The sequence below is a fragment of the Cydia strobilella genome, chromosome 3 (genome assembly GCF_947568885.1).
Source record: "Cydia strobilella chromosome 3, ilCydStro3.1, whole genome shotgun sequence".
NCBI classification, from domain to species: domain Eukaryota; kingdom Metazoa; phylum Arthropoda; class Insecta; order Lepidoptera; family Tortricidae; genus Cydia; species Cydia strobilella.
Window position 1 is genome coordinate 11,504,783 of NC_086043.1, and position 17,726 is coordinate 11,522,508.

Sequence of the window (17,726 nt, forward strand, 5' to 3'; positions counted from 1 at the left end):
GCTGCCAGTGGCCAAAGGCTGTGTTCAGCCAAGAGTGACACGCAGCAGGTTTTTATCGGGGGAAAGCAACTGAACTAACAGCTGTTCATGTTACGCCCTTAGTTAACGCGATGCACTACAAGTACTTACAATTAATGCAGGTGCTGCTCTTAACGTCACGCTGTGTGTTTTAGATAGGTGTTGAGAGATTTAAAGTCGCAATTAACACGGTACCTATTAGATTTATTCCAAAAGTGAATTTATACATGTGTGTCTCTATGTCTGGCTGGTAATTTATACATGTGTGTCTCTATGTCTGGCTGGTAATTTATACATGTGTGTCTCTATGTCTGGCTGGTAATTTATACATGTGTGTCTCTATGTCTGGCTGGTAATTTATACATGTGTGTCTCTATGTCTGGCTGGTAATTTATACATGTGTGTCTCTATGTCTGGCTGGTAATTTATACATGTGTGTCTCTATGTCTGGCTGGTAATTTATACATGTGTGTCTCTATGTCTGGCTGGTAATTTTTAATTACCTTTTTTTTATAATTAATACGTAGGAAGAGGGATGGAGATAGGAAGACAAAAAATAAGTACCTAGGTAACTACTTTACAAAACCCACCCCCTGTGATGGCAGCCAAGCTGAAATTAATAGACCAAATTATACACGCAGGCACAGCTAGGCTAGCGTAGGTGTATAAATAGTCACCTGCGATAATATAATGTTTGCAAAAATATGTGACACGCTCTTCTGGCTCTACAAATAAGGTCGTGTCAGATATTTTTGCGGCCTTCGCTGCGTAACGCGTAACATATTATTGTTGGTGACTGTACCTATAAGTAGGTACATAATTATTATTATTAATTTTCGTAGACAATTGTAAAATGGTAGATTTGATATTCTAACAGCTCCGCTTCTGGTTCTCGACACTATTTAAGATGCCGGTACACATACATGTATGTAAGTATTCATATTCATAATGTTGACTTTCCCTACCTGGCACCGACTTCAAACATATCTTACATATCAGTTGCAATAAGCGCACATAAAATCTTTCCGTTATTATTTTATTTTTCTTTTTAAGTTAATTTTATCAGCCGTATCTACCTATACAGTCAAGGTAATAAATAAATAACGGCACGGAAAAGTGCCAAAAATATGTATTATACACGACCTTATTGCCCATACATTAAAGTAGTGTGTACATATTTTTGGCACATTGTTCTTGTGGATATTTATTTTAATACCTAGACTCTAGGTACTACTGTACCTGCCTGCCTACATAACCATGGCCGTGGCATGGATAGGTTAATATATTAGGCAACATGGTTCAGTTATTTTGTGTTCCATCCAACGTGTGTTCTTTGTACTATAGGCCCAATTATATAGAACTATTGATGCATTTCTCATCAAGATTAATTACATTGTCATGTTTTAAGTTTATCTTGTAGGTAAGTACGTTACCTAGCGATGCAAAAATGGGAAGCTTTCAAGGTAATTCATAAGTATTAAGTATACTTATGAATTTATTATACAATAACTTTAACACTTGAAATGCCTTATCTATGTATAAGACCTGATACCTAAATAATATGATCGTAATTATGTTTTTATTGCTTTTTTGATGACTGTGAAAGGATAAAGTACGATAAATATCTATGGAATACAATTAAAGAAATCTCTAATTTCTATTAAAATATCAACTATGTACGTACAATTAGAGTTGTGCATATTGGTAAGGAAACTGGTATCAGGATTGACTTATTAGCTACCGGAGAATACTTACAGTGTGGAAAAAAAATATGGGCCCTGGAGGGAAAGTGCCTTAAAACCTTAAGTTAGCTCATTTTACTTAAAAGAAACATTTTTTATTTTTAAATAGAAACATAACTGCATTCAAAGTTTTTTTTATTTGCTTGTCTCGCCCGGGAATCGAACCGATTAAAAACTCAAAAAAATAACACTCGCTATTATACTATTATTGTACTAGTCGATACAGTTAATGTTAATGATAACATTTCTTCAAGAAACATTAGGTCTTACACTCGTCTGTCGTACAAAATATCCATAAAATCTAATATTTATAGTACTCGAGAATATATTTAGACAAGCGAAAATGAAAAAAATAAAATAAACAACGGGTTGCACTCCGGGAGTGCCGGCAGAAGTGAAATCTTGAATATTGTATTTTACCACATAAATTATAGTACTTTTATACTGATAATTAAAGCAATTCGTGCAAAATTATTCCCTAACCATTCCAAAATATCAATCACTTCAACAATATTCATTTATTGCGCTATCGTACACAAGCATAACAATTTATATTACATAAAAAAATTAACACTTCAGAACTATTACAATTTGCTCAGAAAAATCAACTTCCATCCATAATTTCGATCAGGTCACGTGTCCGTCTTACGAATTTTCAATCTGTCGGTCACGTGACCTATCGCGAAATCTGTCGCGAGTTTAACATTTTTCCCCATCACAAAAAGTGCACAGCGCTGCTATAGTTATTTGTTATACAAGGGTGCAAAGTTGTATTTTACCCGCGAGTGTGGAATTGAAACACGAGCAAGCGAAAGGATTCTATAGTTGAACCACGAGCGAAGCGAGTGGTTCTAAAATAGAATCCTGAGCGTACGAGTGTTTCAATACACGAGAAGTAAAATACATTTGCACCCGTGTGTAACACAAAACTTTTCCCCTCACTATAGCGAGGAAAGTGCAACATCCACAGGCGTTAGATCATCTTCATCACTGGAATCACTCATTTTTTTACGATAATACGATATTATAACAGAAATCTCTGGAAGTTATGTATTTTCACGTGTCGGAGTCGGTGAGAAAATTTTTGTTGACATAGTTGACATTTCTGAATTCCTGAGGTTAATACTGTTTAAATTTAGGTTTGAAGTCATGTTTGGTATTATTATCAACTAAATCAAACATGTAGACCATCCCAAATATTATTTAAATAGGTTCAGCGGTTATTGATTCCCCATACAAATTTCCACCCCACTTTTCACACCCTTAAAATGATTTGACCATGATTTTGGTTATAAAAACTATCCTATGTACTGTCCCGGGACTCAAACCATCTCTGTACCAAATTTCAACTAAATCGGTTCGGCGGTTTAAGCGTAAAGAGGAGTTTTATAAAAAATCATTTTTTTAACTTTTGTTTTTACTTCGGAATGGTGTCAATGTTGATACCATAAATTAAATACATTTATTTACATACAAGATATATACAGTGGTACTACGTAAACGAAATTAATAACTAGCTTAAATCTAAAATAGGCCCTTGAGATGACGGAACTCTAGGAGGCGACGTGAATACTGTGCTCTCTGATTTGTCTTTTATTAAGAGTAGTTTCGAAAATATTGGTTTAGAACTGAATTTCAGCAAATGTGAACTCTTTATTCAAAAACCTTCTTGTTCTTTGGCAGACTTACAACCCAAATTTGACGATCTGGCTCCTGATATCAAATCAGTAGACAAGTATTCTCTTTGCCTCCTGGGATCTCCTATATACGAAGAATCTTTTCCCGGTTATATTTCTAACTCTATAACTAAATTCAAAAGTCACACGAATCGCTTACTCGAAATTAGCCCTCATTATGCTCTTGTGATTCTTAAATTTTGTCTTTTTGTCCCTAAATTTACATATGTGCTCCGCTGCTGTCCTTTTTGGAAACATCAAAATTTATTGTCGCCTTTAGATGATTTGATCAAAATTAGTTTAGAGACTATTCTAAACATTCAGCTAAGTGAGCCTTCCTGGTCTCAAGCGTCCCTCCCTATTCGGTTTGGAGGTTTAGGAATTCGCAAAATTTCCAGTGTGGCTTCCCCAGCCTTTTTGGCGTCCACTCATAGCACGTCTGGTCTCATAGGAAATATTTTAAGGGCTTTGCCCACAAACTGTGAGATTGCGGGCTTTGAGGACGCCAAAAATGCTTTTAAAATTGCTTGCCCGGGAAAACAATTTCCAGACAACCCAAATTCACAAAGGAGTTGGGATAATGTTTACTGTGATTTAACTTACAATATTCTCCTAAACAACTGTACAGGTCCAGAACGCGCGAGGCTTTTGGCGGTCGGAGCCCGGGAAGCGGGTTACTGGCTACATGCCCATCCTTCGCCTAATACTGGTACTTTCTTGGATCCGGCCTCCCTTAGACTGGCGACTGGTTTGCGACTCGGGGTTTCGGTGTGTACGCCACACATATGCTCTTGTGGCACGGACGTGGACCGACTGGGACACCATGGATTATCTTGTCAAAAAAGTGCCGGCCGTTTTTCAAGACATGCGTCGCTTAATGACATAATCCGTCGGTCTCTTGCCACCATCAATGTACCCGCTCTTCTTGAGCCGACTGGCATTATCAGAGATGATGGAAAGAGGCCCGATGGGATGTCCTTGGTTCCTTGGAGCTTGGGACGGATGTTGGTGTGGGATGCTACCTGCGTAGACACACTGGCACCGTCCCACCTCCAACGGACTAATGTAAAAGCGGGCGGAGCGGCGGAAAGCGCCGAAATTTTAAAACGTAATAAATATAAGAGCCTCGGTAGAGAGTATCATTTCGTTCCATTTGGAGTTGAAACTCTAGGTCCATGGGGTCCCAGCGCGCATAAGTTGTTTGCAGAAATCGCGAAGCGTCTGGTTGACGTAACTGGTGACCGAAGAGCTGGCGGCTTTCTCGCACAACGTATCAGCATTGCGATACAGCGGGGAAATGCCGCCAGCATCCTTGGTACAATGCCTCAAGGGCCTATTTTAGATTTAAGCTAGTTATTAATTTCGTTTACGTAATACCATAAATGAATTCAGCACCCCCGATTTATACGAAAACGATCCCAAACCCGGCCTAGCAGCTTCACCGATGTAGATAATCGAGATAAAAATTGACGAAAAACTTGACTGAATAAAACTTGTAACAAATTAAATCTCTTTTCATTTTGTATAAGTGGCCAAGTCGCTCAGACGCATAGTTTCCGAGATATAATCGAAAAACCGAAAAATGGAAACTTCAAACCCCCCTCCCCCCAGCACCAGGGTTATGGCCGGGGACTTTTGATATATTAATCTCCTAACTAGTCTAAACAAAGCTACGAAGTTAAAAATTGTGTTCCTTGCATTTCCCTCTATACCTTTTTTTGGGCATTCATTTCCTGGCCTACAAGCAGTCAGTCGGCATCAGTATAAATCTCGCGCCAGCTTTCGTGAATCGACTTATACTTTTACGTAATATTGCTAAAAAGTATTACAACTAATTGCAACCAACAAAGTTGATTTTGTAATAAAAATAAAATCGAATATACTTACTGTTTTCTTTGATTCCCTGGCAGATTTATAACCATTTAACCACATTAGTTTAGTCAAATACCGTATCTTACGGGATATAACTATATCCCTAGGGATATAACTATACTCCGCCGCACCGCCGCGCCGCACTTCTACCTACAATTAGGCCAGGATTACACTTGTAAGTTTTACTTACGTAAGTAGGGACAAAGCTATTTGCTAGAATGAGATAAAGATATTCATATCTCATTATGTAGTACAGCTGTGTCCCTACTTACGTAAGTAAAACTTAGTGTAATCCTGGCCTTATTTCACTAAACACTCCAGTAATATAACTATATATCACTAAACTAAAGACGTATTATAGTTATATTCCTAGTAAGATAGTAATGAATCGCTTTCGTATAACTATGTTACGACATATAATTATATCCCTAGGGTTATAACTATATAACGGCTTTATCTATCGTACTGCGACATATACATAAGTTGTATACTTGTATAAGTTCTTCAACCTCTGATAATAGAATAGTGAGTTACCTACCAAGGAAGATAAAATGAGGGTCGGTGTCATGAATTGGGAATAGCAGTAGCGGTAGCTATTAGTACTTTACATAAGGCGCCATTCATTTATTACGTAAGACGATTTAGGAGGGGTCGAACATATCTTATTTTATCTTACAAGGGGAGGGAGGGGGTTTTCATAGTTCTTACGTAAGATCACAAAGATCGAGTTTTTTTAAATTTTTTGTGAATTTGTAATGGCACGTCTGTTCTCGCAGGTAAAATCCTCAAAGCCCCATCGGCAACAAACTGCGAGATCGCGTGCCTGGTTGAAGCCAGGAATGCCTGGCTAGCTGAATTGCCGGATGTGCCATCTAGACCCGAGAGGCAAAGGACCTGGGACAACTTAGCCTCCACTGCCGTTTTGAAAGGTTTAATTGACACGTCGTCGGGAAGGGACCGCGCAAGGCTCCTAGCTGTGTCCAGGCCAGAGTCGGGATAATGGCTGCACGCCTATCCTTCACCCAACACCGGCACATTTATCGACCCAACTACTCTTAGAATTGCCATCGGTCTCCGGGTCGGGGCTGATGTATGTGTGGACCACAGCTGCGCCTCTTGTGGAGCCTCCGTTGATCGCCTCGGCCATCACGGACTAGCCTGCTCCTCGGGCGCTGGCCGCCTATCCCGTCATGCCGCGCTCAACGACATCCTGAGGAGAGCGCTCGTCAGCGCCAACGTCCCTGCGGCTCTGGAGCCCCAGATCGCAAGGGATGACGGCAAGCGCCCCGACGGGATGTCGTTGATCCCCTGACGGATGGATCGCGCGCTGGTGTGGGACGCCACCTGCGCAGACACGTTGGCGGCGTCCTACATTTCAGCCACCAGCAAACAGGCCGGGGCGGCGGCTGACGTCCGAGAACGCTTCAAGTCGAATAAATATAGTTGTCTCGGCGCACACTACGAGTTTGTGGCTTTTGGCGTCGAGACACTAGGCCCTTGGGGTAAGGGGGCACGGGGGCTCCACAAAGCGCTTAGCAAACGCCTGAGGGAGGCCACAGGTGACCCTCGCGCAGGATTGGCTATAGCAATCCAGCGCGGGAATGCCGCCTGCGTGATGGGCACCTTGCCTAGGGGGCAAAATTTAGAAGGGCCTTTTATGTAAGTATTTTTAAGTTTATTTTTACTTTAGTATTATTTATTATTATTATTCTATATGGTTTTTTCCATGTCAGTTGATCATAAGCCCTAAATTTTTTTAACTCTATTTTCAATCGTAGCTGAATGCCGGATGGGTCTGTGCCTTCGATGCCGAACCTGTCAAAAAATGACAATATGGCCCACGAATGTTAAAATGTCACCGTATATTTCGCTTAAAATTTAGTTTTTTCTTCGCATGTGTGACGAAAAACATTGTGTGTAACTTCGAGGGTAAGAATATTGCAAACTCGGGTCTATAATTCACTTCAGCCTCCAGCTGTCGTGAATTAACACCCTCTTTTCCAATATTTCACAATCAATTCGTTGCATAATCTACTATTTGATACTTCAAAAACTTTATGAGAAAGTTGCGTTTTATCTACAAGAGTGGCAAAGTAGATGCAAATTTTGAGTTATTTACTCATTTGGCTGGTGAAATTGACTTTTTTAAGTGGTGATTTTAAATGATTAATATTTAACAGCGTTCATTTGGATTTGATTTCTAATGTTTTACAGTTAGTATTTTCCTCGCGTTTGTGTGGTGAAAAATATTGAGTTTCACTCGGTGGCAAAGTTTGTTTAACCCTCATGCCTTGAAACACTCGCAACGCTCAATATTCCATTTTCTAATCACTCGCTACGCTCGTGGTTCAATTTTGGGATCTGTCACTTGCTAGGGTATCAGAATTAGAACGAGGGGTTAAACAATAACTTTGTCCCCTTGTAAAACAAATAATTACCTATTTTTAAATAGGCTAAATATTCTCCGGTTCAAACGTGTTATTATTATCGTTAGCCTGTGACATAACAAGGCGCTGTTCACTTTCCTCATTGTTTTAGGAAGTCAATGGTCGTGTTAGTGAATGACGTCGCGTGCGTGCGCTGAACGCGCGAGTGCGTCGAGTTTCAGGCGCTGTCCGTGCTGGTGCAGACATCAGCATCTCCCTGGTCTGGTGCATAGCGAAATACCTTGCCCGTCGAGCGGGCCGAAGCCGAACACGCAATCAAAGCTGAGCGCATCGCATCAAGCACAACTCTCACTGCGCGCGCCGCGTGCGGTTGTGGTACTTGTGGTCACTTGCCTCCATTCCTCGCTTCGCTCACCCGACTCGGACATACACTCAGTGTACTTGCACACAGTGATCCGTATGCGCGTTTCAACGTACATCGCGCGGTTTCTCTCGTAAATAATTAGTATGTGAATGCGACGTGTATTTGTTCAACACGAAAACGAGTGAAATGGTGTGGATTCGCTGATCAGCGCGCGTTCGCTTCGTCTTGCACTTGGACTGACTTCATGAGGAACTGGTCGAAATATCCTGTTTTGCTTAGGTGAGCTAAATACGTTGATTAAGGCTAGGGTTCTTATAAGTGCAACAGTTGTACCGTGATCTTTAAAGCTACCAAATGCTTCATCACATTGTTGCTATCAGTTAGAAGTCAATATTATTAACACTGCGAGGTGTGTAGGTCAGATAATCAGATGTCCCACTTGTCAACGGGCGGCATCAAGTCACCAAACAGAGTGGCGAACTGTTGTTAACTGTTAGTTCGTGCCGGTTTATTGGCTACGATATTTTAGAGGGCATTCTATTTTACACTTTCCGCCAAGTTTTGCACTTAAAATCAACACTGGTTCAAGTTTTTGTATAAGCAAAATTGTGGTCAAGGGTGACCTGTTCAAATGTTTACGTACTCTTTTTACTGCAGCAAGTAGTATACCTCCCTACTACTTAATTATGTCGTCAATTTATTAGTTTACCTAGGTACTCAGTCAAAATATGAAGACCTACCTAACACAATAAATAATAAAGTACCTAAACTAACCTTTGGTTTTTATGAGCCATATTATTCGCATGGTTAAACATATTAATTGTAGCATTAACTGAAAGAACAACGATTACCTTAATTACCTATATTATTAGAGAATTACTTAGACAAACGGTATTTTTTTATTACCATTATTCAAATAATGATGTTTGACGTTTTGTTTTTCCTCGATGATTGTATAATAATAACACAGTGTAATGAGAACGCTTATTTCCGTATGTTTTTAACTGAAAGCGGCGAATATAATCATTGCCGTTGTGGTGTCGTGTGACGCGCTATCTCCGTTTATTACCAAAAAAAATGAAATACCTTGTTCAGTGTTTCTTATAGACGTATATTGTATTCAATTATGGCGCACGATAGCTCCGAAGACAATCCAGTTAGTTCGAGCTAAGTGTCGCTAAGCCGAAGACTAGTCGGCTTGACTTTCTCATACTTACTCTGGTACTTAGAAATTATGACGACGACACGGTTAGCGCAACCTGTCGCAACTTTGTCGCGCGACGCCACCAAATGGCAGCTAACATTGATATTTTGACTGATATCGAGAATGAGGAAGCGTAAACCGACACCAGCTTGAAGAAATAATTTAGATTCCGGCAATAAAAGTATGACTGAAAAGGTATGGAGCTACGTAAATAAAAGTATCTTTATAAGAAATGAGATACCGCGTTAGCCTCGTGAAATACATGCCCTCAGTTACCCGTTTTCTCTTTCTAATTCTGCATATTAAATCAGAAATGGACATTATTTCTTGTGAATTGAGAACATGTTATCCACTGTTAGATAAAATAAAATAAACAATTATCTATGGGACAATCTGTCTATCATACGAAAATAAATAGTAATTGCTACAAAGGCTTTGTTTACATAAGCTTTTGGCAAAGAATTCATTTTTGGTACAAACTTTTATTGCTGACTGTACTTTTCTTTCCACAAGTAACTAATACTCATCGAGACAATTCTAAAAACCCCAAACACAATTATTAGGTTTCGTTGTTTTATCACAGTTCCTATGGTCACCTCCTGTCTCCATCATCAGATCAGCTCGATGGTACCTAAATATTGCATTGTCACCCGACTTACATATGTATGCAAATTTTCAGCTTAATTGGAAGTCAGGAAGTGGGTCAAATTTAACTTGCAAGATTAGACCCGTACATTAGTTATTTGTGCAACAAGAGAGGAAAGTTGATTTTTCTTGCGAGTGTTTATTTTGAGTCCCGAGAAAGCGAAAGATTCTATAATTGAATTACGAGCGAAGCGAGTGATTCTAAGTTAGAATCTTGAGCGTAGCGAGGGACTCAAAAACACGAGATAACTGCTCTCGTGTTGCACACATAATTTTTCACCTCAGTAGTGAAAACATATTGGTGAAATAAAACTATGAAAACGGATTATATCGCGTATATTGAATTTATAATACATCCCGACGTTTCGAACCCTTTACAGCGTTCGTGGTCAACGGGTGACCCGAACCACCACCGACCACGAACCACGAACGCTGTAAAGGGTTCGAAACGTCGGGATGTATTATAAATTCAATATACGCGATATAATCCGTTTTCATAGTTTTATTTCATGAGTAACTATCGCGGTAACCGAAGACAATATTAACATATTGGTGGTTAAAATGTATTTCGAATTACACAGAATAATCGAGACAAAAAAAAAGTGAAGTGGCAGTTCATGGCCTTCACTAAATTAAAAAGCTACTTTGTTTCACTCCCTGGAGTGAGGAAAGTCGCGCTTTCCTCACTCCAGGGAGTGACGAAAGTAGGCTTGTTCGAGCTGCTGAGGTGAAAACATACATTCATAGGTACCTACTATACCTACATTGCAAGTTAATAAAAAGCTTGTAATAAACATAATGCTACTTAAAATCTTTTTCGTTAAACACAATTATTTTCTATTTTGTTACATCATGTTACCTCAACAAATTGTTTACAAATTTTACCCAATAATGTTGCTTTTTCCTTGCTGTTTGGCTACACGCAGGTGACACCTTTGAAGTTCGGCTACGCTTTCGTCTTACCATCACTTAGGTCATTCTTATACATATCACGTTTATACATATGTTTGTACCTACCTATTAACGAAAATAGGATCTAAACGGAATAAAATAGGAAACATAAACTGATACCTAGTTGTTTAACGCAAGTAAACATATGCAAACTTATTATTCCAAGATTCCGCGCTGTGATTATATAAATGTTTAGGTACGTTAATTACTATGAAGCATAGAGTAACTTATACTAGAGCGGTACTGTCATAGTAAATTTTGTAACCCCAGTAAATTCACTGCCATCTGTCGACACACTTTAAAACTAAAAATAAATATTTATAAAAATACGATAAAATGTATTTAAATATGGATAATTGATTTTTTTATTTGCATTAATTATTTTTATACGATTTTAACCCATGTTCTTTCACTGGTATGCGTTAAAATTATAAATAACAAACGAAACTGTCAACGCCCTCTATACGAGTGTAGGCCAAAACTAGTGGCGCCATCTGATCGAGAATCAAATTTTCGTGATTTTCGAGGCACGTTTTTTCCTTAGACTGTATCCATCTATTACGGAGTTATATCTATCTTTGCTATGAAGGTACTTACTTATTCATACAAAACAGCAAGAATTATGTAACTGTGAACCCTTCAACTAACATAAGAGGTATTGAAGGTGTGCGAGACATAGGTATGCAGGTAAGTAGGTACATATGCTTTTTTCAAAACGCATTTAGGTGTAAGGTTTGATAGAAACGCCAACATTTTAAATAGATATCTACATATTTATTAAGGGCGGAAGGTTCTCTTTTTTTGAAGTTACACGACTTTACGAATTATTTTGTAATAATTTGACTGCGGAGACTATGATAACTACTTACACTCGAAAAGCAATTTATTTATTTAGTTTTTAGAAATATAGAAGTTATGAAACCCGTGGTCACCCGTTGACCACGAACGCTGTAAAGAGTTCGAAACGTCGGGATGTATTATAAATTCAATATACGCGATATAATCCGTTTTCATAGTTTTATTTCATGAGTAACTATCGCGGTAACCGAAGACAATATTAAATATAGAAGTTGTTAATTAGACTAGGCAAAAGTTAAGACAAGCTGAGGTAATTTAGTAACCTACCAACTTGTGAAATAAGCTGAATACTTGCAACATGTCTGTGAGTGCAAAAGTCGGTATTTATTACAACATCTGCCTCTGTAAGTGTTGAGACATTATAAATTCATGTCATCCTTTAGGCACGGCAGCTACTTTCTTTCTGGCAGCCGAAGGAGGTTAACGGCGAATTTCGATGTGTCGCGAATCGCAAGCTTATCTGTACCATAGAAGCATATAAATAGCGTTGTGTTCTAGTTATATTGATATGTTTGTTCATACGAATAAAATAGGGAGATCTAGATATTAAGAACATTATACAGGGTGTCCCTAATAGCCATTGGACACAGCCGAAATGTAATATGCATTAGGGTATTTAGAACCAGTATACAAAGTATCATAACAACCGGTGTAGCGGTTACGAAGAAATTAACAAATTAAGATTTTTTACTTTGGAGCAGCCTTTTTAGCTCCTGAGGTAATAAATAGTATGGAACCTTCTTCGACCCTTTTGATGCTTTTTTATTTATGACACTAATAAGATTCTGACTTGTGACAAATGTCATCATTGCCGCACATTTTCTATGGATGGTATAGAAAGGATGCCAATCTCTTATGGCAGAATTTCAGCTTTAAATAATAGTTCCTAATCTTTCCGGTGGCGCTAGTTAGGCTTTGGGACATGAGTATAACATGAACCATATAAGGCAACAAATATCCCGACCAACTTACGTAGGTTATTTTTGGTAGTATTTCGGTGTATGGTGGCGCCGCCTAATTACTGTTTTTTGATGGAAACTTTTCATACATAGAGATTTGGCTCCTTTATATAGTCTCCATGACATTTTCGAACAAATTGTCAAAAGCACTGCCAATGATTAATAGTATGTTTCCTTTATTTGTCGATTATTGGAAATAACTTTTGTTTGAAAATTCTTTTTTTTGTTCTAATAAAAAAATATTAACGTTAGAGCATTCCTGAAAAGTAACCCTACGTGGAATTTCAGGGTTTGTCCAATGGCTAAGGACAGCCTGTATATTCCGTAAAAAGAAAATAAATCAGTACTTACCTATACAATACAATGGATTGCAAAACTAGGAGGCATAAAACAAGAATATATTTTTAGTAAACAGAAACATCTACGAACGATACCACAATGCTCAGATATAAAACTAAAACCGGCCAAGTGCGAGTCGGACTCGCGCACGAAAGGTTCCGTACCATTACGCAAAAAACGGCAAAAAATCACGTTTATTGTATGGGAGCCCCATTAAAATATTTTTTTCAATGGGGCTCCCATTTTATTCTGTTTTTAGTATTTGTTGTTATAGCGGCAACAGAAATACATCATCTGTGAAAATTTCAACTGTCTAGCTATCACGGTTCAAGAGATACAGCCTGGTGACAGACGGACAGACAGACAGAGACAGACAGACGGACAGCGGGGTCTTAGCCCTTCAAGTGGCGCCAGCGAAAATGCGAAAAGTAGTCGTGGCGCCGCCGCGGATTTGCACAAAAGCAGTCACGTGGCGGGGCCCCGATGGGTGGTCAGTGCAGATTAAGAGAATTTCTATGTTTAAAAGCTATATTAAATCACATATCGTTACAAGCTGCGTTAAATAGGCTATTTAAATATAGCAATTAAATTATTATAATGTTTATACACTTGGCCAGACCTAATCAAACAGGAAGAATAACAGCTTTCCAGTTTCCTTGTCAAAAATGACTGCCACCAAAAAATTTATTAACGATTGGAATAGCTATTTAATTATCAAAGTAAGACTTTTAGTTTTAAGATTATATCATTAAAAAGAACTTAACATACAATTTATTTTACAAAACAATGTCTTAAAAATCAAAACTGAACGAACTCGGACTAGGCGGTCGCTCCCGAATCAATGGTTCTCACCAACAAATTTTATACCGAGTTTTTTTGTGTTTCTTACGGTATGCTATCCTTGTCTAACTCGCTACTAATTTTTGGGCGATAGAAGAGCGTAACTATACTTAAGACCGTTTAATTTCAACTCTAAATACGGCAACACCTATTTGACCACTCACTGGTGGCCGACAGTTTACTGGTTTTCGCATCGACCCGTGAGTGGTGGGCCGCCAGTTTACTGCTTTTCGATCCGACCATTCACGGGTTGGCCGCCACTTGAAGGGTTAGTAATAGGGTCCCCGTTTTTACCCTTTAAATAAAATAAAAATAATTAAAATATATACCCGCTACTTAAGCCCGCTACAGTGACTTTTCCACCTTTCTTTTATATTTAAGCATTATAAAACGAATCTTACGTAACTAATAAACTACGAGCATGATTCCCAACACTATAGCTCGAAATACCGGATCAATCTGATCAGCAATTATTACTAACACTAATGCAACGATAAACAACAGAAAGACAAGTTCCTTATCTACAGAAGAACACAAATACTCGGCAGCATTATACTTAATGACACAGGGGTACCTCCATGCAATTCTATTGTTTCTATCTGCTTACTTACAAATATTATTTAAAAAAAAAAACGGTTGAAAAAGTGAAGCTTACAAATAAGGATAGGGGGACAACGTATAAATACCTACAGCAAGCTGTAAAATTGTATGGACACATAATAAATGGAATTCATTCATAAAGTGAGTGAGAAATCTCTCATCTCATCTCTTTTTGTAATAGACACTAGGTACCTAAATATCCTCTTTACGGTTGTGAATGTTGTGATACTCGTAATATAGGCCGTGAAACCACACATTTCGGGTATCGCGAATCTCGACCTCTCTTTCGATCCTGACAATGAAATTTCAATAAGTACACCATTTTCAACCTAGGCCGCGGATTGCATAGCATTATTTCTTGGGTGTTTTGAGAAAAAGAACTATTTGTTCGTACCTTGATGGAAACATAAAACAAGGCCGTTGTAGTAGGTAGCGTAGTACTATACAATTGTAACGATATCAGTCAATATTATATCTAACTAATAATAATTTTATCAGCATGTTTTCAAACTAGGAAGACTACTATTATTGGCTCTTGTATGAAAACAGGGTTGAGGTCGGATATACAAATACGCAGTTATAAGTAGGCTAGTCAATCTGCCACGGTTAGTCACTCACTAACGTGCTTCAATTAATTACGAGGTAGGTAATAGATTTATTCACACAGTTTTCCGTTCCTGGTACACACTAGATACGTCAGATTTCTTTGTTTCTTTGTTTTTTCATCGATTCGGGAAATTGATGAGTCTTGTTTTCAGGGTTAAGTCTCGATCGACACATCTGAAACCTACATAATTGTTACATATTTGCTGTAGTTTTAATAACAAAACTTCCGTGAGACACAGACATATTAAATATATTAACCGCGGGTCACTCACGTATTTTAAGTCGAAAAACGCTCGACATGTTTCACTCCGTACCGAGTAGTGTCATCAGGAGCTTGCGTTGACGGTGACGGACCGGCGCAGACTGCGGGCCGCAGCCCTCCGTAATACGTGAGTGACCCGTTGTTAATATATTTAATATTTGCAGTAATTTATTTTTCAAGTGTTTTTCTATAAAAAGATACGTCAAGATTGTTTACACTTTTTCTAATACTAAAAAAAACGAGGTATAGCTAATGGTTGATATACAATAATTTGTGTCAAAATAATTTCAATAATGTTAGTATCCACAGAGGAAAATGAGGACTACATTTGTATGGAGAAGCGGCCGTCCCCTTTCCTCTTAATCGTGAATATCTGCACACTGATAGTACGACTACGTTTGTATGAAAATGCGATTTCGCGCGGGTCCTCCACTTTCGTCTTAAGTTCTGCATAGCAAGCCAGACATAAGACACCACTTGCGAGATCTATATATAAAAAAATATACCTATTGAAATTTGCAACGGTGGACTGGTAGAGAAGATTTAGTCCGCTGTTTGTCCAATTTTGTGTCGTGCAATAGTTTGATAAAATAGTTACATTAGATAGGTACTAACTACTAAATAACGTACGTACCTACTTAAAGATACGTACTTAAGTAAGTACCTACTAAGCTGTTTGTTTTAAGTATCGAGAAATTGTTTAAATGATTTAGAATTTTTTCATCATTATTTTTTTTATTGCACAAAAGGCGCATTGTTTACATTCAAATTACACTGCGCGTTTTTACAAAATTTGTATGAACTTTTAATGTTATCTGCCATACATTGATGAGATGAGTGTTCATTTAGAGGTTACGGTTTTTATCGGACGTCTCTGCGAGCGCCAGGCCACAACGGGTCAATTATCGCCTGATTTTCTATTAACTTCATTTAATTTAGAGCTCGGTGTTGTATATTTATTTAACAAATGACTAGAATATTATTATCTATTTTTCATCATCCATGTATACATACATAAACTTCAGATATGTTCTCATCATAATAATTATTGACCTAAATCTCAACAATTATTGAATAAGTGTTTGGTTTATGTTAGATAAACAAATAGAGAAAAGTACTTGATTTTTGGACAACGCATGGAATTAAAAGCTTACCTTTCCTCATATCCGGATGTAATAACTTGAAAAGTAGCTCATCAAAACCACAAACACAACAGAGGAAGACACGAGCAGAGCATTTTAATGATAGTTAGTATGTTTTTCCGGCATCCCGACCGGCCACTAACACTATTTATAAGCGACAGTGATACGCTATATAGATAGCTGGGGCGAAGCGTCTGAAACACTGAATGTAAATATTGAATATCACATGAGAAAATCATCTCGCGCGATCTCCGAACAGGCGCTGCCCGCAGCGCGGACCCGACTAACCTATGCCATTTAGGTACACACCAAAATACATAATGGGACTCCTATCTGACTGATCATTATTATTATGCATTAGTTATTTGACTTCTTAATCAAAAGTTTATCGAATTTATGGTTTATTCCAGATACGCCTCTATAAGTATTTTTATCTCTTCTCAGATATATAGGTATATAGAAGTTTTTTTCTTGTACGTAATAATTTTACTTATGTAATATGTTACATATTTAATGACACAAGTATCTTAAAAGATATGTATATTCTAAGCTAATTAAGAAAGTATCTTAGAATTTCTGAAGTCATCTATAGAAACACAGACTCATTAAAAAGTTGTCGTTCATATTCGACAAACGTGTCAAAACCAATTTATAGCTGAAAGTGAATTCTGAGCTCAAAGACAAGTCGCGTGTTAATTAAGTTAATCGGTAAAACTGAATAACAGTTTGCTACACGAAGCACGTGCGCCGCTGCTTTGTCAGTGAGACATTAATTAGCATGCTTGATGAAATGATCTGCCCGCCCTAGTTTTTTATTTGCATGCAATTGGGCAAATAGCTAATGCAAAAGTTTACAGTTATATATATATATATATATATATATATAGAAAGCACGTCACACAGTACATCGGTCTCTGATACATACTTCATTTTTGGAAAGTGTAACCGATATTCACGTTGTCGTCCCTTACGTTCCTCGAAGTTTTTAGTTAACGTCGCAAATACGTTAAATATGTACTATTGTACTATCTGTCTAAAGTTCGGGCTGCTATTTTGGGTGGAGGATCCACCGCAGCCACCCTACCACCAACACTACTCTCGCCGGTCGGAAGACGGTCATTTCTTCTCGCCCCGGGCAGCCACCTGAGTACAGTCGGCCACAGTTGCAGCGCCCGCGCACACCACCGACGGCACATACAGGCGAGAGTACCTAACCGCAAAGTAGATAGGATCCATTTGTGTGAATTTACGAATAACCTAC

The 17,726-nt window shown here is 38.2% G+C and overlaps 1 protein-coding gene across 2 annotated transcripts in view; it reads left to right on the forward strand.

Annotated features, from left to right (window-relative positions):
- The first annotated feature begins 8,063 nt into the window (after positions 1-8,063).
- LOC134755860 (sphingomyelin phosphodiesterase) overlaps positions 8,064-17,726 on the forward strand; it is a 38,742-nt gene continuing 29,079 nt past the window's right edge. For both annotated transcript variants that reach the window (XM_063692494.1, XM_063692493.1), the window contains exon 1: positions 8,064-8,338. The gene's annotated coding sequence lies outside the window, so the exon portion shown is untranslated. The remainder of the gene's footprint in view (positions 8,339-17,726) is intronic.